Source organism: Gopherus evgoodei, chromosome 10 (genome assembly GCF_007399415.2).
Source record: "Gopherus evgoodei ecotype Sinaloan lineage chromosome 10, rGopEvg1_v1.p, whole genome shotgun sequence".
In the NCBI taxonomy this organism is placed as follows: domain Eukaryota; kingdom Metazoa; phylum Chordata; order Testudines; family Testudinidae; genus Gopherus; species Gopherus evgoodei.
Genome location: NC_044331.1, coordinates 64408493 through 64433812, shown reverse-complemented (window position 1 = coordinate 64433812; position 25320 = coordinate 64408493). Strand labels below are relative to the sequence as shown.

Below are 25320 nucleotides of genomic sequence, written 5' to 3'. Positions count from 1 at the left end.
AGCTGAGCGGGCCCCACCATTTCCCGCTTGCTTTTTACTCTCAGCAAATCGACCCTGTCGCTCAGGGAACCCCATCCTGCACCCGGACTCTGGCAGCAGCTGCCCTGCTGATCACAAAGGCAAAGAGCCTAACCCTGGGTCATTTTACCACGGTTTGGACCTCTCATGCCTTGTCAGCCCTTCTGCGTAGGGGCACAACCCAAGTCTTTTCGGCCCATCGTCAGCAACAGCTAGAGGCCGAACTCTTAGAAGACACTAACCTAATTTTTGAAAGGTGTGGACCCCTTAATCCAGCTACCTTGCTTCCTGACCTGCCAGTCCCCCAGGACCAGCACGACTGTGTGGAAGTAGTTTACAGCATCTTACAGATAAGAGACAACCTGTTTGACGTGCCACTGGACAACCCCGATTGCATCCTCTTCTCGGACGGAAGCTCCTTCTATGTTGATGGCAAGCGTTTCACTGGTTATGCTGTCACCTCTGAATGGGACATTCAAGAGGCCGCCTCACTGCCAGGCAACTGGGGAGCCCAAGCCGCTGAACTCTATGCCCTGGCCCGAGCTTGCCAGTTGGCCGCTGGTAAGACCGTTACCATTTTTACTGATAGCAAATATGCTTTTGGAGTTGTGCATTGTCATATCCACCTCTGGAAGTTTCGAGGTTTCCAGACAGCTGCCGGTAAACCCATTCAGCACCTCCCCCTCATCCACAAGCTTTTGGACGCCCTCCAAAAACCCTCTGTCCTGGCTGTAGTTCACTGCCGGGCCCATACTAAAGATAGCAGCCCCGTTACCCGTGGGAATGCCCTGGCTGACGCCTCCGCCAAGAAGGCTGCCACCTTACCTTTAGCCATGCCCACATTGGCTATTGCAACCTCCTCCTTTACTCCACCGCACCCCGTACCAGTTCCCGCTGCTGAACTAAAATCATGGGAAAGCCTCGGGGCCACTCTGGTCAAAGGGACCTGGCTTATGCCAGATGGCCGAGCCTGCCTCCCTCGCTCCACGTACCCCGTGGCAGTTCGCTGGCACCATGATAAAGGGGGTCACTACGGCACGCACGCCCTCGTGGACACTATCGCTCGCTTTTGGTATGCTCCAGGCATTCAACCCTATTGCCTATCAATAGTGAAAGCATGCAGCACATGTCAGCGTAATGGACCTGCTCCACCTCTTAACAAAATTAAGGGTGGAAGACCTCCGCCTGCTGCTCCATTTCAACATCTTCAAATTGATTTTGCAGATATGCCAAAGGCTTTTGGGAAAAAGCACCTCCTTGTTTTGGTTTGCCCTCTGACTTCCTGGGTCGAAGCTTTTCCTACTGCTAATTGTACTGCTGCCACAGTGGCGAAGATTCTCCTTAGAGATATTGTACCCCGTTTTGGCATCCCTCTTGTGCTCGACTCAGATCGCGGACCTCACTTTACTGGTCATGTCCTTGGCCGTTTAGAACAAGGACTGGGCATTTCACACTCCTTTCATACACCCTACCACCCCCAGTCTAGCGGGAAAGTTGAGCGTATGAATAGGGAACTTAAGTTTACATTGGCTAAATACTGTCAGGAAACAGGATTAAAGTGGCCTCAGGTACTTCCCTTGGTCCTGTTTCACCTTCGTACTCGCCCAACCCGCGCATTGGGATTATCCCCCTTTGAACTGCTCTATGGACACCCCCCTTTCAAAGGCGGGGCGCTACCACGTGTTGATGTTTCACTATTGGGAGGGGATCATATGACTGCGTGTCAGTTTCTCTCCCTACAGGCTCGCCTCCGTACCCTTTGGAAAGCCTCGCAGTTTTCCCAGACCGTGCCGCTGGAGGAACAAATCCACCCGTTCCAACCAGGGGACTTCGTCTGGGCCAAAAAGTTCGTTCGTGACGACACCCTCCAGCCAAGGTTTACTGGACCCCACCAGGTTCTTTTGACAACCCAGACTGCAGTGTTCCTGGAAGGACGCAAATCTTGGATCCACCACTCCCACGTCAAGCCAGCCGTAGTGGACCACAGTGACGGACCAGCAGCTCTTGTCACCACTGAGGACACTGCCTTCGACCAGTGGACCAGCTTACCTCTCTCAGACATTAGACTTAAATTAACTCGAAAAAAATGAGAGGACCCTTTATTCTGACAACTGTATGTTTTTTATGCTTTTTTAGTTTATTTTCTGCTTATGAAGATAATGCTTTTATTAGATATTCCCACGAGGTTAAAACTCGTATTTTAGGAAATAGAAGTGATTGCTGGGTATGTACTCAATTTCCAGTAAATGCAGCACAGGGACTCCCCTTCACACCCATTCCCCTAACCACTGCTAATATGACTTGGATGCCACCGACTAGAATAAAAGATCCAGTCCAACCCAATCTTACATGGGACAAAACAGAAGTGCCAATTAACAAATATCTCAGGGTAACCAATCAAACAGGATCACTGTGTTTTGTTAAAGAAAAAGGGTCAACTTTTGTGGGAACAAGTAAATGCAACATATATTTTAATGGCACCGCCTTTAGTAAAAATCTTGGCTTCAAGCCTTGCACATCCCACTTATCCCATATGTGGATCCCTCACCCCGATCCAACCTTTTCAACTTTTTCATGGAGGGGCAGGTTTTCAGAGTCAGTTTTTAAAAAGCCCTGCTCAGATCTCGAGGGTGTCCAACTAATTGTTAAAGGATACACAATTGCCTTCTACAACTGCTCAAGCAGTACTACACTGCCCTTTGAGGACAACACTACCAAATTGTGCCTCTGCAGTTCACACAACGACCCCTCTGCGTTACCGGGGGAACAGTGGTACAACGGGTGGTGGGTTACCTCCTACTTTGAGAAATGGAATACCCAAAACGCATTATATGGAACATACTGGGTGTGCGGGCCCAAGGCTTATTATTTTCTCTCCCCTGATTGGGCAGGGTCATGTTATTTGGCATGGCTAGCACCGTCTTCTCGGATCTCCCTCACTCCCCCTCATTTTCCCCACGTTCGTAACATCCGTGAAACTGACAGAGATATTAATCTCCGTGATGGTTTGTCCTGGCAGCGGTGGGCTGGTCACACTAGCTTGAAGGGTGCCATCATCCGTCTACAGGGACTATTAGAATCTTTGACCAATGAAACTGCAACCCTATTTGAGAATCAGGCCGGGGAAATGTCCCAGCTGCGCCAGTTGGCTTTGCAAAACAGAATGGCTTTAGATATGATGTTAGCAGCCCAGGGAGGAACTTGCGCCCTCATAAATGAAGAATGCTGTGTTTTTGTAAATGACACCTACTCTGACACTTTTCAACGTACCAAACACCTAAGGGAAATGGCTAAAAACTACTCCTCTGGCCAGCCACCTTATGATTGGTGGGGAGCCTTATGGAATTGGCTGCCCGGATTTGAGTGGGTTAAAAACCTCTTGGTGGGTGTTGTTGGGGCCATGGTAGTCCTTATAATACTGTGTTGCTGTATTCAGTGTGTCCCCTCCCTCATAAACTCATGTAAGTCAGTTTATTCTTTTCCCACTTCAGCTAAAAGCCTTACTCTCTTCGAATTGGCCCAGGCTGAAATTGCCAAGCGGCCCTTGAGATCTTGAAATAGGGTGTAGCTTTTTGATTAATAGTTATCTCAAAGCTACAAATGGAGGAATGTTGGGTCTAAACTTTTGGTGAACTTTGGAGCAAAAAAAACACCCAGACTGGCCGTCTCTGCATAATCCTTTCTGAACCTTTTTTTGAACAAAGCACTGACCTGCAAACTACTCATGACACCCCCTTCCTCAAGTAGCCATTAGCCTTTATCTCTATGCATTTACTTGTTAAACTTGCTTTTCCTGTAAAATCTTGATTGATTATGCATGACCATTATCTTTTATTAATCACTTTGTTTACTTCTGTGTATAAATATTGATGCTCACCCCTAATAAAGGGGCCACACTTATTCTAAAGCTTTTGGGGTAGTGTGAGCCCGTTGATCAACGCATTGGTGTCTGGTCTCTGACAGAATTGTGTGCCCAAATTCCAACTCCGCACGAACTTGGGTGTTGGAGAGGTGAGTGAGGACTTGCTTTATTACCTAACAATATAAAAAAGTTCTACCAATCCCAAAGGATTGGACACATTACCTCCCAGGTTAATAAATATTTCAGATCTTACCCAAATACACACTTACAGCCAATTCTAACTAACCTAAAATTTATTTAAAAAGAAATTAGACTGCGTATTGGTTAAAAGATCAGTGTATATATACAAACATGAGTATCGTTCTTGAGATCAGATTAATAGCAGCGATGGTGATCTTTGTAGTTCCAAAGAGTTCTTTCAAAAATAGTCCATGGGTTATAGTCCAATGTTCATATTCAGAGTGATTCCAGATTAGGATTGGAGATCTCAATTTTGGTTTTAAGATTCCCCTGCATGAAGCATCAAGCAGATCTGAGATAAAAAGAATAAGGATCGAAGCCTTTTTTTTTTTTTATACAGTTTCAGGCCTTCTTTGACAGCTTGGAGTCCTTTAGCGAACAATAGGCACTCATGGGGATTTTGAAGTAGACCTATTCTAAGCATCGCCAGTAATTAGCTACACAGATTAACATAAGGCAATTGCCTGTTTTTTCTACCATTCGCAGATGATTTGCTATACATTTCAAAGAGAGATGAATACAGTTATGTTACTATGTTTACAGTCTATCTAAATGTTAATATGTCCTTTTGATCTCTGAATCAATAGCTATAGTGACAGACAAACTGTCTGTTTACATGGCTAACATTCTTCAAGATATAAGTACACACATACAATTAGTACTACCTTCAATTCTCTAACAATTCAGGTTTGCACTTCAAAGTTCTAGCCTATCTAGCATGGAATGGCCCTAATTACCATTCACAAACTTTTCTAATATGTCTCTAAAGGTTGAATCTGGGTCATTTTATCCTTTCTGGCCATGTGTTACAAATTGTATAAGCAGCAAAGAATCCTGTGGCACCTTATAGACTAATAGACATTTTGGAGCATGAGCTTTCGTGGGTGAATACCCACTTTGTCGGATGCATGCATCCAACGAAGTGGGTATTCACCCACGAAAGCTCATGCTCCAAAACGTCTGTTAGTCTATAAGGTGCCACAGGCTTCTTTGCTGCTTTTACAGATCCAGACTAACACGGCTACCCCTCTGATTTTGTGTAAGATTTGTTGCAATTATAGAATAGTGGTAGCAACAATGGTTTGCATGGTCATATTTTAATCAGATAACATCACAAAAGCATATGCTATTTGTCTCAAGGTGAGTATAATTCTTCTTTGAGTGCTGTCCCTATGAGTGCTCCATTTTAGGTGTTTGTGCGCCCCTGTGCTCATAATTGGAGATTTTTGATACTAGTGCTCAGTTTGGTCGCACATGTGTGATCCCTGTCTTGCGCCACTTCAGGCAGTTAACCGGCGCTGTGTAACCAACCCCCACTTTGTTCCTCCTCTACCCGCCTTTGGCCTCTAGTCAGAGCATTAGCAGCGCTCACTGCTTAGTTCTTTTAGGCTATTTACTATGGTTATTTAGTTAGAATAGTGAGTTCATTATCTTGTCTCCATCACCCCCTTTCTTTTAACCCCCCCCCCAAAACCCCTTTCTTTATTGCTATTATTTCATCTGTCCCTTTAGAATAGTCAGCCTCTCTGAGGGCAAAAGCCTTTCTCTAATGGGAATGCCCAGTTCTCTAGGCTTTAAACGCTGCCTCACTTGCAGGCTTTCTGTATCAGTCTCAGATGGACACGATCAGTGTGCGCACTATCTAGGTGAAACAAACATAACACAAAAGTGTCCTCATTGCCATAAGTTAACTGCTTGGACAAGAAAAGCTAAATACTTACAACTAAAGCTCCTCTTCAGGGAGAAGTCTCTCAGACCGGTGTCTGAGCCCAAATCCAGCCTGGACAAGCCTCCCCAACCGTGGCTTCTGACAAAGGTCCCTCCTCTACCATGCTGGCTTTGGTTCAGCCCACTAAGTATCCAAAAAGTGGGTAACTACTTTCCCAATGCAGGAATTGGCTAAAAGGAGCCGTTCCGTGAATGGGCAAATAGCATTGACACCGAACGCACCAGTGCCTGGATCTGAGCTGCCGGAACCATTCAGCACAGCCAGTGCGGCAGAAGCTAAGGACTCTAAAAGAGCCACTCAGACACAGGCTCTAAGGGGAAATCAAAACTTCATGCCTCAGCACTGATGCAGTCAAAGCTGCAATCAATCCACAGCGGCTTGGCATCGGAACATACGGTGCCTCATTCTTCAATGCCCAATGCACGCTCGGTGACCACTCCGGTACAGGACATGGTGCTGACATATGCACTGCTGCTTGCAGCACCAACGCTCATGCAGCCTCCAGCGCAGATCATGCAGACACCATAGCAGTTTCTACAGCAAAAAGATCTTTTAGATCTACGCCTGACTCTCCCATTCTTGGCACTGATGCAACCCCAGCACAGTCGACACCTATCTTTCAGTCATCAACCTCCCTAGATGATACCATCATGCTTCCTCTCCCTAATATGGGGGATGGTTTCAAGCAATTCCAGGACCTATTTAGCTAGATCTCTGGGCATCTCTCTGGAAGAGGTTCAAGTGTCACAGCACAAACTTGTGGACAATTTTGAATACCTCCTCTTCCTCCAAAATTGCTTTACCTATGAATGAGGCGATAACGGACCCCATCACGACTATTTGGCAGATTCCTGCAGGAGGTCTAACAAAAAATATGTGCCAGCAAAGGGCACAGAATTCCAATTCTCCCATCTTGCACCTGGTTCACTGGTGGTCAATGCAGCCCATGAGCTCTTGGACTGGGAGGCATACCTGCATCCCCTCTGGAATTCCTTCTTCACCTAAATCTGTTAGAGCTGTGAGCCATTTGCAATGCCTGCTCCCACTTCTTGCCAGTCATCAAACACAAGGCCATTCAAATCCCTACGGACAACATAGCATGTATGTTTTATATATACAGACAAGGGGGAGCACAGTCGCACTCCCTATACGTGAAAGTCATGAGACTCTGGCAATGATGCATCAGACACAATATCCACTTCACAGCAATGTATCTATTTGGATGCCAGAACATCACGGCAGATACCTTAAGCGGACACTTTTCACAGGCCCTTGAGTGGGAGCCTGACAATAGCGTGCTTCTGGACATACCTCTTTGCAAATCCACGCAATACCAAATGCCCCCAGTTTTGCTCCAGAGCAGGTCTCAGCACACACAATCTAGGCAACACCTTTCTCCTAGAGTGGAACGCCCCCCTCGTTTATGCTTTCCTTCCCATTCCCCTCCTGACCCGAGTGATCCATAAGATCAGACAGGACAGAGCCACAGTAATCCTAGTAGCCCCCGCAAGGTCCTGACAAACCTGGTACCTTACCTTCTCAGGACTGTGGTGCATCCTGCTGCATCTACTGCTACTCTCCCGCTCCTGCTGCATCTACTGTCACAGGGCGCAGCTCGCATCCTGCATCCAGATCCACAGACTCCACCACAGGGCGTGACTCCCCCATGGCTCAAGGGACCTGAGATGACCTGCTGAGAAGATATTAAAAACATATTACTTAAGAGTCAGAGCAACAACCCACCACATGTAGTTACACACGTGGCAGCGATTTGATACCTGGTGCCAACAAAACCAGCTGGCATCCATTTCAGCCTCCTTACCCTTATTATTGAACTACCTCTTAGAACTTAAAAGGTCAGGCCTCTCCATCAGCTCAATAAGAGTACACTGCTCTGCTATCACAGCTTTTCACCACAAAGTAGATCAACTTTGTCTTTGCGCACCCACTCACCAAGCATTTCCTCAAAGGCCTCACTAACATCTACCCCAACCTACGCAATTCTACCAAACCATGGGACCTCAATCTAGTCCTTCAGGCCCTCACCGGTTCCCCATTGAACCCATGGCCACATGCTCACTACTACATCTTTCCATGAAGGTAGCATTTCTCATGGACATTACATCTGCTGATGTGTCAGAGTTGAGTGCTCTCATGGCAGACCCCCCCCCCATATACTATCTTCTTTAAAGATAAAGTATCCCTGAGACTGCACCCCAAGTTTTTACCTAAAGTCGTCTCAGCCTTCCATCTTAACCAACCCATTTACCTACTGACGTTCTATCCAAAACCCCAGTCCATACTTTTATGCAGCACTACGCCTTACAACAACAGGCAGCTGTTCAATTCCTCTTTTGGACTCACTGTCGGGGCCGGTGCAACCATTTAGGCTGACGAGGCGGTTGCCTAGGGCTCCAAGATTTGGGGGCACCAAAAAGCACCCCCCGATTTTTTTTAAAATGGTTGAGCAGCCACTGCTGCAGGGACAGAGATGGAGTCTGAGCTGCCAGCGGCAGCCCGCAGCCCAGGGTGTCGCCTGGGTCAGGGCGCCTCCGCGGCAGCCCGCAGCCCAGGGTGTCCCCTGGGTCAGGGCGCCGCCCAAGGGGCGGCAGGCAGCTCCCATGGAGCTGCCGCAGTGGTGCCTGCGGACAGTCGGCTGCTCACACAGCTCCGGTGGCCCGCCCGCAGGCACGACTGTGGCAGCTCCACCGGAGCCGCGAGACCAGCGCGCGGGGCAGCGAAATTGCCGTCCGCCTAGGGCGCTCAAAACCCTAGCCCAGGTCCTGCTCACTGTACTGTCTTCTCTTATGACTTCAACTCTGAAATCCCTTCCTTCCACTGGAGGGCACTGCTCTAAAGTCATCTAAAGTGGAGCACCCACAGGGACAGCACTCGAAGAGAAGGTTACTCACCTTGTGCAGTAACTGGGGTTCTTAGAGATGTGTGTCCCTGTGAGTGCTCCACTACCCTCCCTCCTCCCCTGTACTTTGGAGTTTATTGTTCAGACTCTGTGGCAGAGAAGGTACAAAGGGGGTTGGTCGCACAGCGCCAGTTAACTGACTGAAGCAATATGAAACAGGGACTGCGCATATGTGGTCCCAACCAGGCACTGCTACCAAAAATCTCTGATTACGAGCGCAGGGGCACACGAACACGTAAAGTGGCGCACCCACAGGAACACACATCTCAAAGAACCTTTAGTTACTGCACAAGGTGAGTAACTCTCTCTTTTCACTGAACTCAACAGCAGCTAATCTTGATGTATGTGGCTAGTCAGAGTCAGGGATTTCTGTATATGATTCGACTGGTTCATATTGTTGCAGACTTCAGTATTTTTATATATGAAGTGGTAAATAGTAGAAACTGGTGATATGACAGTTTTCAGCCAGACAAGGTGGATGAGGTAATATCTTTTATTGAACCAATTTCTGTTGGGGTGAGAGAGAAGCTTTCGAGCTACACAGAGCTTTTCCTCAGATCTGGGAAAGGCAGTCACTGTCATAGCTAAATACAAGATGGAACAGATAGTTTAGCATAAATAGTTGGCACATATTCTAAGGTGAAATGTCCCATTAACATCCCTGTAGTTAGAGGACAAAAAGAGGGGGATTAGTGGATTACAGATTGTTGTAATTAAGACCATGATTTTTAGTGTCTAGCAAAATTGTAAATTTTAGCTCCCAGGCTGATCTTTTGAAAGTGTTGTGCGGGTTCCCTATGAGGATGGGGACTGAGAGATAAGATATAGAGGTGATCACTTTGTGCAAAGTGTTCACCCACAGGTAGTGTGATGTTTTTGTCTATTATTATTTTCCTGTGTGAGTTCATTTAAGAATCTAGTGATTATCTGGTTTCACTCGCCTAGTAATTATTGGGGTATTTAGTGCACTGAATGAGGTACACCACATGTTGTAATAGGCAAGTGTAGGACTCATGGCTCTTGATAGCTGTGTGGTGGTGGATGTTGTGCTGGAGCACCCAAGGAAAAAATTTAGTGGGTGCTTAGCACCCACCAGCAGCCAGCTCCCCCCATAGTGCCTCCTGCCCGTCAGCAGCCCTGCCAATTAACTCCTCCTCCTCCTGCCCCCCCCAGCGCCTGCTGTGATCAGCTGTTCCACAGCTGGCAGGAGGTGCTGGGGAAAGGGGGAGGAGCAGGGACGGGGCACGCTTGGGGGAGGGGTCAGAACTGGACAGGAAGAGGCAGGGTGGGGGTGGGGACTTGAGAGAAGGGGTGGAGTGGAGGGCAGGGCTTGGGGCAGAATGGGAGTTGAGCGCCTCTGGGTGCAGAAGGAAGTTGGCACCTGTGATGTTGATCATTGTAGCAGTGGAGAGATGTCTGCAGGTTTACATCTCTTGTTCTGGCAGGGTCTGGTGCTGCTTTGAGTTCATATGTCCTGGTCTGTGAGGCACTTGCTTCTGATGAAGAGCTTGGAGAAGTTTGTGGGGGGATTGTTTGAAATCCAGAAGATTTGTTATAGGATGGGGTCCCCATAAAGTGGGGGTTGTAGTTTTTTGATGATACCCCATATGGGTTCCAGTGTGAGGTGGCCAATGACGACAAGTAAGGGTGTGCAGTCAGAGCGGGGTTTATTTCTATGTCAAAGCAGGTTCTATTGAGGTATTTAGGTGGCCCATTTCATGATGCGATCTACTTCTCTGGTGAAATGTACTTGTTTTGAGTATGTTAAAGTGTATATCCCAGACTTTCTCCTCGGAGCATAATCTGTGGTATCTGAGTGCCTGACTGTACCTAACAGATTTCTTTGTGTGTTTGGGGTGGTTATAGGATCTACGATAGTAGGTGTGGTGATCCAAGGGTTTCTTGTATATAGTTTCTGTAGGGTTCCATTGTTGAAGCTAATCATGGTGTTCAGGAAGTTGATGCTAGTGTGGGAGTGTCCCAGACCACAGGTACCACTCCAGAGGTGCTCTGGGACTCAAGCACCACGGAAAAAAAATAGGGGGTGCTCAGCACCCCCAGCCACACCTGTTTGGTGGGGCCGTCAGTCAGCTGTTTGGCAGCTGGTGGGAGGCACTCGGGGGAAGGGTGGAGAGCAGCGAGCGATGAGTGGAAGGCCTGGGGGGGAGCGGGGAAGGGCCTTGAGGAAGGGGGCAGAGTGGGTGGGAAGAGGTGGAGCGAGGGTGGGGCTTCAGGGGAAAGGGCAGGGTAGGGGCAGGGCCTTAGGGCAGAGGGGGGAGTTGTAGCATCCCCCAGGAAAAATAAGTCAGTGCCTATTCCCCAAAGAAAGTTTAATGGATGGGTGGTGGTTGATGAAGTTGTGGTGGAAATCTGTGAGGGAGTTTTAGTCATCCGTCCAAAGGATGAAAATATCATTGATGCATCCCGGGTATATCCTTGGTTTCATGTGCAATTGTCTAGAAATTCTTCTTTAAGGTGGCCAGTCAGAGAGCCAGGGTTTTCTTTCTGTATGTAACAATAATACTTTACCTTAAACAAATATTTGTAAGGTTTAAAGTTTGTAAAGGGATTTGAGATTCTGACACACAAAGTTCAATAGAAGTTTTAAAGTTGTGGGAATTTCTTTTTCCATTTTCCACTGCTCTGATAGATAATTCAAGTGGTTTGGGTATGGAAGTCTACAATAGTAGATGCACAGTTGTCACAGACACATGAGTTCTGACTCATATCCAGCAGGATCTTTGACTTCCCTTTTATTTACCAACCTTTACTTTGTTTTACTTTACCAAATAATTCACAACAGTACACACACACACACACACACACACACACACACACACACACACACACACACACACACACACACACACACACACACAAAATCTGCTGTGCTGGGTAACTTGAGCCTGTGCGTATTCAGCGTCTGTCTCTGTGAAAGCGACCCCTGATAAAGTAAGCTAAGCCCATCCCCTTTTATATATAGAAACTGTTTGTTTAATTTGTGGACTGCACCAAGAATAAATAATGAGGTAATCCTGAAGATGATCCCAGAACAGTCAGCTTATGACTGTTCCTGCAAATCAGAGCCATCTTTTTTTCTTTGTTTTTAGAAGTAGTTTAGTTTGTCCAGAGTAGAATGTATGTTTAGGAATAGTATAGTATTTCAAGGAAGAAGCATGAGGGACAACATTGTGCATATAAAGGTCCTCCTGAATGCTTTGTTTATTGAATGTAAAACATGGTAACACTGAAATAAGGCCAGATTCATGATTCAAACCACTTTGAACAAGAAGTTCCTTCCATACAGAAGAAACATACGTTCTTTCAGATATTCTCAATCAACTAGTGGAACCTGCAATCAGATTTTTCTCAAGGTACTGTACATATGTTTGTTTTATGTGGCTACAGTTAGAACTGGAGACTTACTTGAATTAGAAATCTGATAAGCCATGTCATTATTTACATAGTAAGCCTGACAAAAAGATTTATTTGGGCACAGTCAACTCCCTTTTATCACTTAGAATTATTCTGTTTACTTTTCATTGGCTGCAATAGCCCATTAGGAGCTTGATGATAAAAGGTCTTTCCCTCCTGACTTTGCTCTGTGGTATTTTGCTGTGTTCCATCTAATATATCAGACATTTTATATGGTTTTTTTTTTTGTTTGTCTTGGTCTGTACACAGGCAGAAAAGATGATCTCATCAGGATTGTGCATAGCTCAGGGAGACTTATTAGATAACTGCACTGCAGAGCAGCATTGGATAGGTCACCCAAAACCTGTGTTGGGGTAATTTTTTTTATTTGATTTGGGAGTTTTCTAATGTCCTGATATAAAAGTTAATTTTAAGAGACTAAATAATGGTACTTCACAGTGATTGGCATAAAATCTCCTCTCAGCGACATAATTTAACCAAATTACCCAGGTGTTGCTGAGAGCAGAATTTGACTTTCAATACGTTTTACAAACATAAATGAATCCTGATGATCCCATTTTACATATGGGGAAATTAATAGAGAGGTATTAAGAGCCTGATTCTGCAACTGGTACAGTGAATAGTCCCTGCTCAAATGCATAGTCATCCTTGGGATCTATTTAGGGGCCAGTTCTGCCACTCCTTAATCACACTTTGCCCAAGACACTAAGTTAGTATCAGAGCTTATCAAGCAGCGGAACTCAGGAGAACATGGCTTCTAATCCTTTGCTCAAGTTACTGGACCATAACATACTATCATTCCAGAAAGGAACCTCCTAACTCCCCCATCAGCTCACCAAACTCATTAAAATTAATAACTGTATCCTTACAACCAATTTCTTCTTTTTAGATACTTTAGGCATATATAGAAAGGGAAGTGGGATGTGAAGGGATAGCACAGTTTCATAACTTCATCGTGTACTGTCCTTTTTTTATATAAGGCTTGTTATACAACTTTTTCTTATGTGAGTTTATTGGTGTTGAATGATATTGGATTGGCAGCCATAGACACTCAAGTTCTCTATCCACAGAACAGGACAGCTACATTCTTCCTTCTGAATCTAAGTTTTAATTAAAAATCTTCCTAGACAGCGATGACTTGTCTGCACACAAAAGTTGTATCTCTCTAACTATGTTGGTGTTATGAGCCGGGTGAAACCTTGTTAAGGGTTGAGTTAAAACCCCATTGAGATTGATAGGTAGTCACTCACCCTCCCTTCAATTAATATAATTGTAAGCATAAGCCCCCACATAAGAGATAAGGTATGTGTGTGTGAAACTGCCCAGGAGCTTTTGTCTTATTGCTTTGGGTGGGGAGGGGGAAGCAGATGAGGAAAGAGATCACACAGAAACTGAGAACAGAGCAAGAAGGAGAGGCAAGAAATCCAAGCAGAGCCTGTAAGCACAGTGTGACCCTGGAAAAAAGGTAGAGAGAGAGTGCATTTGGGCTGGGTGTTGGCTAAGAAACTGGTCCTTTTGTTCTTGGTTTCTTCTGCATTCAGAGAGACAGGATTCTGTACATTATTTGTAAATAAACAAGATGGCATCAAAGAAAATAACAGACTTCCATCAATATTCTGCTTCTATCCGGGACATCTCCAAGGCCCCAAACTTTGACTAGCCACTCATGTCAAAAAGAAGCAATGCTGGTATATTTAAAGCAGTACAACCCTTATAGCATGGACATAGTTATACCAGTATAAATCTGCTTATATAGATTTAGTTTATTACCATACAGGAAACATTATAAGTTATATCAATATAAAGTACCTTTATTTCAGTATAATTGTGCCCACACTAGGAGTTGTACCATATCAGTAAAAAAAATCACTCTCCGAACTGACAGTTATACAGTACAAAACTCTGCATAAACGAGGCCGGAGGATGAGATTTTGATGCCCCTGTTCATTTAAGTAGCACCTTATTCTACGAGTAGATCTACTGACTTCAGTCAGACCTCTCAAGGGGAAAGGCAGTATTCACTTGGCGTGCTTAAGCACCTTCAATCCCATTGAAGTCAGTGAGACTCCTGGAGTAAGCAAGAGACTGTAGAACTACTCCATGTGCTTACAGTAAAGCACATGCTTAAGTACTTTGCTAAATCAGGTCTAAAGTCAGCCCCTACCCCCAGTAATCTGTAAAAGCCTGAAGAAATGTATCCTTTTGTATTCAGCAAGAATCTAGCCCTTGCTAGGACTGTAGAGTTCTCTTTCTGACTCAGATAGCTAAGCCAGGAGCATGTGACTGTTCCCACTCAACCTTCTCTCAAAATTCACCATTACTTATTGTAAAGTAAATATATAAGCACATTTGATTGGCTAGAGGAAGTAGTCCATTTATTACAGGCACACACACAGACAAAGAACCACCACTTCAAAGTTTCTTAACTTTGAACTTACACACTGCCAACCAGTTCCCAAAGACCCATGTCAGCCCTTACTGATACTTTTAATCTTATCTGTCCAAAGTATGTATTGACTTAGAGGAGGAACAGGAGCCTTGAAATTATGGCTCTGTAATAGTCATCTAGTGATGGCTTTCTAATTTGTTCTGTCCTTAAAGATATGTTGCATGAAGCCCTGACTTATGAGGAGAGGCTGAGGGAATTGGGATTGTTTAGTCTGCAGAAGAGAAGAATGAGGGGGGATTTGATAGCTGCTTTCAACTACCTGAAAGGGGTTCCAAAGAGGTTGGATCTAGACTGTTCTCAGTAGTACCAGATGACAGAACAAGGAGTAATAGTCTCAAGTTGCAGAGGGGGAGGTTTAGGTTGGATATTAGGAAAAACTTTTTTTCACTAGGAGGGTGGTGAAGCACTGGAATGGGTTACCTAGGGAGGTGGTGGAACATCCTTCCTTAGAGGTTTTTAAGGTCAGGCTTGACAAAGCCCTGGCTGGGATGATTTAGTTGGGGATTGGTCCTGCTTTGAGCAGGGGGTTGGACTAGATGACCTCCTGAGGTCCCTTTCAATCCTGATATTCTACGAAAAGGTGAGTAGCTCACCTTTACTGCCAACTCTCTAGGAAGAGCTTTCTGTTGCCTGTATTAGAATATAGGCCATACTTATGGGGCTGGGACTCTATCCTGTGAAACAGTGGCTCTAAAAATGATTTGAGGGTTCTGATGAGCTCCCAGTGAAACACTATGGCCAAAAGAGCTAATGCAATCCCAGGATGAGTAAACTGGGAAATCTCTTATTTGGCACTGGTGTGACTGCTGCTGGAATACAGTGTCCAATTCTGGTTCCTACAATTCAAGAAAGTTCCTGATAAATTGGAGAAGGCCCAGAGAAGAGCCTCAAGAATCATTAGAGAATTGGGAAACATGCCTTATAGTAATAGACTAAAGGAACTTACTTTATTTAGCGTAATAAAGAGAAGCTTAAGGGGTGACTTGATTATAGTATATAGGTGTCTGCATGGGGAACAACTATTTAATAATGGGCTCCTCACTCTAGTAGAGAAAGTTTAACGCGATCCAATGACTGGAAGCTAAAGCTAGACAAATTCAGATTGTAAATAAGTCAGAGTAATTAACAATTGGAACAATTTAGCAAGGGTCATGGAGTATTTGCTATCACTGAACATGTTTAAATCAAGATTGTATGTTTTTCTAACAGATATGCTCTAGTTATTTTAGGGAAGTTCTATAGTCTGTGTTGTACAGGAGGTCAGACTAGATCGGGGTGGGCAAACTTTTTGACCCAAGGGCCACATCTGGGTGGGGAAATTGCATGCAGGGCCATGAATGTAGGCCTGGGACAGGGGGTTGAGGTGCAGGATGGAGTGTGGGAGGGGATGCAGTGTGCAGGAAGGGGCTCAGAGCAAGGGTGGGGTGCAGGAGGGGTGTTGGGTGTACAAGGGGGCTCAGGGAAGGGGGTTGGGGTGCAGGAGGGGTGTCGGGTACAGAAGGGGGGCTCAGGGCAGGGGTGCAGGAGGGGGTTTAGGGTAGGGGGTTGGGGTATTGGAGGGGTGTGGCAGGGGGCTCAGGGAAGGGGGTTGGGGTTCAAGAAGGGTTTGGGGTGTGGGCTCCTGCCTGCCGCCGCTTAGCTAGGCTTCTAGGGGTGGCGTGAGGCCTGCAGCACCATGGGAGTGGCAATCCCACGGGTCGGATTCAAAGCCCTGATGGGCTGGATTCAGCCTGTGGGCCATAGTTTGCCCACCCCTGGACTAGGTTATCACAATGGTCCCTTTTGGCCTCAGAATCAGTGAATCTAAGGAGTGTAGATCTTAGGTCACAAAAGGCCTTATTCCACTATCCCTTTATGTTGAGTAATACCTTTACTTCAGATAGATCCATTAATTTCATACTACTCATAGAATGAAGGGACTACTCAACATGAATACGGGCAGCCATAGGTGCTAACTCCATGGGTGCTCTGGGGCTGAAGCACCCACATAAAAAAAATAAGGGGTGCTCAGCACCCATCAGCCATAGTGGTTCTGGCAGCCCACAAGGCTGGCCACCAATCCTCTATTCGGCAGCCCCTGGGGCTGGTGGGAGGCATTTGGAGAAGGGGATGGAGAGGAGGAGGAGTCTGGGGGCATAGGGGTGGGAAGAGGTGGAACGAGAGCAGGGTCTCCAAGGAAGAGGCTGAGTGGAAGTGGGGCTGCAGGGCTGGAATAGAACACCCACTGGAGGGGAAAAAAGTTAACACCTGTGTGAGCAGCAGAATTGGGTCCAGAGTGAGTAAGCATTCCTTTGCAATCAGTGAGGTTTGCAAGGAAGCTGCCACCAGCCACTTCATTGCAGAGGGTGGGGAAAAGAAAAGTGCTACCACTAGCAACCTCAGTTTATGACTCCCCATCTCCCCCCCCCACACACCATACATACACTTTTAAAACTGCTGTAGACTGTAGCACATGACAAAAAAGTATAAATAAAAAAGGTCCCTATATATACAGTATCTTTATTTCTTTTGCTGCCTATTACTATTTAGTGTTTACATTTTTGTTACACAGTGTATGCTGGTAGTTACACAAGCCAAAAAGGTTTTCACTAAGGTAACAGATTCATGGAATGCAGATATGTTATTAAAATAATAGGTTTGGAAGGTTACAGGACTCATACTCTTCAAGAAGCTCTAACGTGCAAATTCCTTGCAGGTTTTACTTGGCCTGCTTGCTCAGAAGAAGGGATCCAAAAGAGCAGTTTGCAATGCATGTTTATTCATATGTCTGTGATCGATACAGATTTTTTACTTGTTACCAGCGGGCTGTACACCATAGTTTAAGTCATGCAAAGTATTAGATGCATCTTCAAAGGAGAGTAATACCATTTCTGAGACAGGTACAATTTTGGCCTGGCCACTATGATGTCCAAACCTTTCTAAACTCATCTTTTACAGAAGTGGGTGGGTGAACTTTTTTGTGGTCTGCAACATGCAGAAAGTCAAACTAGATGATCATGATGGTCCCTTTTGCCTTAAAGTCTGTGAGAATCCACCCACATAGTGGAAATGGAAGGGTAAGTTTGAGAACATTGTGGTTTAATTTACTTTAACCTAAAAATACATTAATAAACCTTGAAGACAAATTAATTATCTTGCAAAGAGTAGACAGTCTGGTTGTTCACTTTGTATCATGTTGATATTTTTCATCAAGAGTAACTTTTGCAAACTTAATCAGACATTGGATAGTTACGTTCTCTATTTTTCCCTTCATAAACATATTTGTGACTTTCTAGCTAGGATCTAATATGTCCCTTTAATCCTAATTTTGATGAAATGTAACTTTTGTAAAGCTGGTTGATTTGTGCAACCGAATTTGATTGTTTTCTTTTACAAATATTTTTGGAAAGACAATTGTAATAAGTTTGAAGGAGAATCTATCTTTAGACTTTATTTACAACAGTCATATAATGAGTGTGGACTCATTTCTCTGGGCAGTCTTTCAAACTTTTTTACATATTGTCTCAATGTTACTAATGGTGAATGTAATTAAAGTTTCCATTGGGACACATTGGTTTGGTGTTTTATGTCTCTGAAATGCAGATACTAGAAATATGCCTTGTACCATAAAATTGCATGGGTTAGAACTTTAATTGGGGAAATAAATTTAGGCCTCTCCATTTATAAAACATAATTTTCATGGAAATCCTCCAGGTTAGGTTGTAGAAAATCTCATCATGGGAATGATGGATTGCGATTAAGACACTATAATCTTTAGAACAATACATGTGTAAAAGCTTTAACAAGTTCTTGTTCTTATCTTTATAAGTCTCAATGATTGAAAGTATCAAATTTATTTCACCTGAAATACTTATGACCATTGGAAATTCTTTAGAACACCTATTCAGAAATGTAGTGTTGTGCAATGGATGTAATACAATAATTCTTTGTAGTTCAATAGCATCTTCCAGCTAAAAACCTCAGTGTTTTACACACATTAATGAAGTCGGTCTCAAACACTCCTGTATTATTTTCTCTTTCTCACAGATGGCTTATCTGAAGAACTGAGAGGTAAAGTGACATGCCCAACGTGACACAGCAAGTCAGTGACAAAGCCTGAAATAGAACCTAGATACTGACTCCTGGTTCTGTATCTTAATCAGAAACCCATCTTTCCTGTCCCCGCATCTGATTCCTTATTTTGAGGGTACTGAGCTTTATTGCCAGCTACAGGGATAAATCTTAATTTTACTAAGGCTCCAATACTTCATCAAGATCCACCAGCACAAACCTATGTATCCTTGTGGAGCCCCATTGAGTTCAATGGAACTCTGTAGGGGTGTGAGCTGGCAGATCCCAAAGCAGGCCTAAGTATTTCAGTTCTGACTTGGTCCTTAGCTAAAATGCCCATTGACTACAATGGATGATTTGCTTGGATAAAGAATGTATTTAAACTGGGCAAGGACATAAAGATTTTAACCCAAGGAGGAAGAGAGAATGAAATTATCTCATCAATTTTAAAGTGTCTTATTTGATTATAAATTCAACTTCCAGAGTTGACACAGGTCTTTTAATATGTAATGCTTAACTTTTTCAAATAAGTGGAAACTCCTTAATTTGGATACTCAGATCAGTGGTTAGGCACATAATGAATGATTTTTAAATTAATCTACCTAACAAATTAGGAATCTGGATATCCTATAAGCAGGGTTTAAAATAGACTGGAAAAAGAGTGGGAGCTCTCATCACCAGCCAAGGGGGAGCTGTAGGGGAGAGCTGCTTACTCAAAACAGGAAGAAGGGAAGCTCTCCCACCTCTTTCAGCAGAGAAGAGGGGAGTTGTACCTCACACCACCTCTGCTTCATTCTTACTTTATCCCTGCCCTGTAAGGTATTAATATTTGAAAACTGGGTCCAGAATGTTAGTTTTATTGTGAATGTAGGTGGTTAGGTCTACCGTTGGATGTCCAGGGATTTGAGGTTGCACTGCCATCATTAAGCTGATGAGACTTGTCTCTTTTTCATCATACCCAAATACAGTAACTCCTCACTTAATGTCCTCTTACTTACCGTTGTTTCAATGTTACGTCCCTGCTCCATTACAGAACATGCGTGTTTAAAGTTGTGCAATGCTCCCCTATAACGTTGTTTGACCGTCTGCTTTGTCCACGGCTGGCAGCCCCCCTATCAGCTCACCTCCCCCCCCCCACTCCCCTTGCCTCCTGCCCACAGCAATCAGCTGTCTTGCAGCATTCAGGAGGCTGGGGGAAGGAGCGAGGACAGGGTGCGCAGGGTTGAAGGTTGCTCCAATTAGGAGGAAAAATTGGTGAGTCTGGTATTTCTTTGGTGTAATTTTGTTTATTTAGCAAGAATGTACAAAGTCCCTGTTTCCCCTGAATGCAGGAGGAATTAAACAATGAAAGACTGTGTCCTTGTTCACAGGTCCAAACCTCTTTCAGCTGGCACCCCAACCACACACCATGCTTTCAGGCTGTTTCTTCTTGGATTTCTTTTTGCTTCTGTCTCTCTGGCTTGCTTCTCATTAACACATACCACCCTCTTACCCCAAAGACCTAGCTAAGCCTCTGCCCACATAGTTCAAATGCCCGAGTGGCCTTGGATGTGCCTCTATTTTGGCTAGAGATGTGGACTCGTCTTTGTGGTTTTGGAGACCACTTAACCCTTTCAGCCACCTGATTTCAACAGCTTCTTTACATTTATCTTGAAAGTAATGTGACAGTTATGGGTGACAGCAACAAGGTGTAAACCCCCCAAAACTAGTATGCTTCCAAGTCTATTTCTAACTTTTGGCTTTGGTTTGTTAAAATCTATGTGGCTACCTTTTTGTAAAAAAACCAAAACCTTAAATAGCTACTTCCTCTGATCTTTTAAAGTCTCAATGACAGTAACTGTTAAGAGGAAAATTAAAAATGAATGAGAAATACATGATAGTTTGCAATATAGACAGCAAAAGTCCCCTACAATATGTTAGCCATTGGAAGCCTTTTATTCCTGCAGCAGAAAGGGAGAGGGAGACAATACATTTGACCTTCAGAGTGACCTTTTTTCAGCCTAGCATGTAAGCATGTTATAAATGCCCACACTCATTAAAAGATAACACAACTCTTATGCAAAATGGTAAAATTGAAATCCATTATTAGTAACCGTGCAAACCTGAATTATTGCAAGAGGATAAATAAGTAGCTCAAGATACAAATCATAGAATACCAGGATTGGAAGGGACCTCAAGAGGTCATCTAGTCTAACCCCCAGACAGATTTTTGTCCCAAATCCCCAAAGGGTCCCCTCAAGGATTGAACTCTCAACCCTGGGTTTAGCAGGCCAATGCACAAACCATTGAGCTATCCGTCCCCCTCTATCACTTCTAAGAACTAGTGAAAATACAGCAGTTATTAACTATACGTTACTTTACAGTTCTTGTTAATGTATTTTTTCATGTCAGTCTTCCCTCAAATTTAGGCAGACAGTCTGCACGTTAATCAATATTTTATTTCAACTGTAAAAAAAAAATCACAAAAAATAGATGAGTACTGGCAATAACAGAGATGATTATAGAATGAAGTATGTAAATACAATAGTTATTACAACACTCTTTGCAATATATGGGCTGCATCCTTCAGGACTGAAGCCCGTTTCTCTTACTCTCTCTGCTTCTGTGGCAAAGTACTTCTCAGAAAAGGGCAACAAAAATTATTAGGGGTATGGAACAGCTTCTTTATGAGGAGAGAGGGTCTGTTTTGGGACTGGTTCTGTTCAATATCTTCATCAACGATTTAGATGTTGGCATAGAAAGTACGCTTATTAAGTTTGCGGACGATACCAAACTGGGAGGGATTGCAACTGCTTTGGAGGACAGGGTCAAAATTCAAAATGATCTGGACAAGTTGGAGAAATGGTCTGAGGTAAACAGGATGAAGTTCAATAAAGATAAATGCAAAGTGCTCCACTTAGGAAGGAACAATCAGTTTCACACATACAGAATGGGAAGAGACTGTCTAGGAAGGAGTATGGCAGTAAGAGATCTAGGGGTCATAGTGGACCACAAGCTTAATATGAGTCAACAGTGTGATACTGTTGCAAAAAAAGCAAACATGATTCTGGGATGCATTAACAGGTGTGTTGTAAACAAGACACGAGAAGTCATTCTTCCGCTTTACTCTGCGCTGGTTAGGCCTCAACTGGAGTAGTGTGTCCAGTTCTGGGCACCGCATTTCAAGAAAGATGTGGAGAAATTGGAGAGGGTCCAGAGAAGAGCAACAAGAATGATTAAAGGTCTTGAGAACATGACCTATGAAGGAAGGCTGAAGGAATTGGGTTTGTTTAGTTTGGAAAAGAGAAGACTGAGAGGGGACATGATAGCAGTTTTCAGGTATCTAAAAGGGTGTCATCAGGAGGAGGGAGAAAACTTGTTCACCTTAGCCTCCAATGATAGAACAAGAAGCAATGGGCTTAAACTGCAGCAAGGGAGATTTAGGTTGGACATTAGGAAAAAGTTCCTAACTGTCAGGGTAGTTAAACACTGGAATAGATTGCCTAGGGAAGTTGTGGAATCTCCATCGCTGGAGATATATAAGAGTAGGTTAGATAAATGTCTATCAGGGATGGTCTAGACAGTATTTGGTCCTGCCATGAGGGCAGGGGACTGGACTCGATGACCTCTCGAGGTCCCTTCCAGTCCTAGAGTCTATGAGTCTATGAGATTAATAAGACTGGGACTTTTCAGCTTGGAAAAGAGACGACTAAGGGGATATATGATAGAAGTCTATAAAATGATGACTGGTGTGGAAAAAGTAAATAAGTCTTATATATGCCTTCTCATAACACAAGAACTAGGGGTCACCGAATTAAATTAATAAGCAGCAGGTTTAAAACAAAACAAAGGAAGTATTTCTTCACACAACACACAGTCAACCTGTGGAACTCTTTACCAGAGGATGTTGTGAAGGCCAAGACTATAACAAGGTTCAAAAAAGAAATAGATACATTCATAGAGCATAGGTCCATCAATGGCTATTATCCAGGATGGGCAGGGATGGTGTCCCTAGCCTCTGTTTGCCAGAAGCTGGGAATGGGCAACAGGGGATGGATCACTTGATGATTACCTGTTCTGTTCATTCCCTCTGAAGCACCTGGCATTGGCCACTGTCGGAAGACAGGATACTGGGCTAGATGGACCTTTGGTCTGACCCAGTATGGCCGTTCTTATGTTCTATAACAGATGACTGTTGGAATAGAAGATTGAAGAAGAAAATTCAGTCATCTGCTTCCACTATATGGCCCTGCCATGTCTCAATCCCCTCAAGCAGAAGTACTGGAGATTGAAACACCTCTGTTCTATAGGCATCCAATCAGCAGTTAAAATGAAGCATTTTCTCTCTCCCATTCTGTGGACATTTTTCTCAATTAATTCATAGTTAGTCTAAATTCCAAATACTATCTTCTTCATAAAAGGGACCAAAGGAGACTATTGCTTTATCCCACTAGCTAAGGAATAAATTATTTGCATATTGACTTCAAGGGGAGCCCCACACATGTACCCAAGAGCAAAATTTGATCTGTAAGGCCTTGTCTTCACTGTTGGGACATGGGTTTAACCATGACTAGCTGACACAATGCTGTACACCACTTGTCCTTGACTATATTGACTATAGTGTTATAGTTAGCATCTTGGTTAACGTGACTCTTCAAGGTCAAGTTCTAACATGATAGGCCTTATCTTTGCTACAAGATTTTAAGTGTTGATTATGTCTCTCCACAACGGAGTCCAGCTTGCTAAAATACTCAGTGGTGTCCCAGATGCTCTGCCTTTCTCACACCTGATTATTATGCTGTTAGTACAGAATCATCAAAAATACAGGACATCCTATAGTATTTGGAGTAATTATGAGTAGAGGATTAGAATATAAATTGAAAAAACATTGTGATAAATGAAGGAGGGGTAGCTCCCATTTATGGACACCCAGCCAGTCAGTTAGCTCAAGTGCCTTGAGCATTTTTTGCTGAAGTGAATTTTCCCACATTGGCACATGTTATTTACATGTTAATGCAAATCACTGCTTCCTCAGCTAATTGTGAAAATGAGTGTTATGATTAGGTAGACACACTTAATACAAGCCTAGAAACTTAATTGACATCATTTACAGATATTTTAAGGTCTAGGTTTTCACAGACAGCATTTACAAATAATAAATTAGTGACTGACGTCTGATGATACTCTACCCCACCCATTCCAGGCACTCTAGATTAGATTAAGTGAACAGGAGTGATTGAAACATAAACTTTTTAATGATTCTTACCACATGTCATATTCTGGGGATAATTTTTTAGTGAAATAAGGGCTTTCAACATTGGATATTGATAGTAAGTCAGGGCCCGGGGTTTTAAAAACTTGATTGCACCACAACTCCGTTCTGACAACAAAAATTACTACATGACCCAAGGAGGCAGAACCAAAGCCTGAGCCCACCTAAGCCCTGCTCCCCTAGGTAGGGGGGCCAAAACCTAAGCCCCTCCATCCTGGGTGGGGGGCCCAAGCTGAAGGCCAAGGGCTTCAGCCACAGGCAGGGTGCCTGTGACATGACCTCACTACCCTGGGCTGAAGCCCTCAGGCTTTAGCCTCAGATGGTGGGACTCAGGCTTTGACTTCTGCCCCAGGTCCCAGCAAGTCTAAGCTAGCCCTGGCACCCCCATTAAAATGGGGACATGACCCATTCTGTGGTCCTGACCCACAAGTTGAGAACTGCTGTGTGGGTAAAACCAAATTAAGAAACATAAGCAACCGTAGCCTCATTGGAGTTGTGAAATAATGCACATGAAGTAAAGCTGTCCTCATCCATCTCTTTTAATACACAAGTTCTGAAAGGTAGGCGTGTGGGAAGAGTAAGGACATGGTAGTTGATTGTCATTGGTGGAGACTGCAGCATGCCATCTTTTAAAAGGATTATTGATAAGCACGGCACAGAGGTGACCTGCCCCCAGGGGTAAGCAAGCACTAGCCAGGGCAGATGAGCAGCAAACTGGTGAAACCTTGGCTCTAGTCTCTCAGATAGCAGCCAGCATCGCTGATTCAACAGGGGCATTGGGGCCTAGACCAGTTGCATGGTGCCACACCCCTGAAATAAGGAGTGTGGGTGGGAGTGGGGACAGGGAAGGAATTGTGCTTAGATGAGTACCTGATGCCCTTTTCCCAGGGCAGACTGGGAGTGAACAATCTAGCTCCTAATTTGCAGTGAGAGATGATGTAATAATCTTCTAATTTTCTCCATCTGTTGCTAAGCAGCTCTCTTTAGTCACAGGGCTTGACTTACAAAAAGAACAGCAGCTTCCACAGATTCTGCTATTTTTACATTTTAAACAGTTGTTATGCCAGGCTTGTGTGGCACTTTATTTTAAAATCCTGTATAGCACAGTAAGATGAGCACTGGGATAGCTGCATCTTCCATGACAGAGAAGTCTCAGCACGAGCTCAGTGAGGCAGAACAGGCTGAGTGTGGGCTTGAAACTACAAGACAGTGAGGGCCCCACAACTCCTGTTGATTAAAATAAGTTCTCTGCAGTTTGCAGGGTGATAGTTTATATGAGAAATTGTACTTGCCTCATGCAGGGAAAAAAAGAAAACCACACATCTGATATAGACCATTGGACACTGATGTGAGTTTGCCTGAATAA

The 25320-nt window shown here is 44.2% G+C and overlaps 1 protein-coding gene and 1 long non-coding RNA gene across 3 annotated transcripts in view; one reads left to right on the top strand and one right to left on the bottom strand.

Annotated features, from left to right (window-relative positions):
- Positions 1–2694: 2694 nt before the first annotated feature.
- On the bottom strand, positions 2695–24397 carry LOC115658465. The gene is made up of 3 exons (XR_004002293.1): positions 24296–24397; positions 4459–4468; positions 2695–2705 (listed from the first exon to the last, which is right to left on the bottom strand). It is a non-coding gene; the product is annotated as an uncharacterized LOC115658465 (long non-coding RNA).
- The window catches only part of MRTFB (myocardin related transcription factor B), a 215427-nt gene continuing 201975 nt past the window's right edge, over positions 11869–25320 (top strand). Inside the window, exons 1-2 of one of the 2 annotated variants that reach the window (XM_030577425.1) lie at positions 11869–12143; positions 18680–18703. The gene's annotated coding sequence lies outside the window, so the exon portion shown is untranslated. The remainder of the gene's footprint in view (positions 12144–18679; positions 18704–25320) is intronic. The other variant, XM_030577426.1, reaches the window with a different exon arrangement.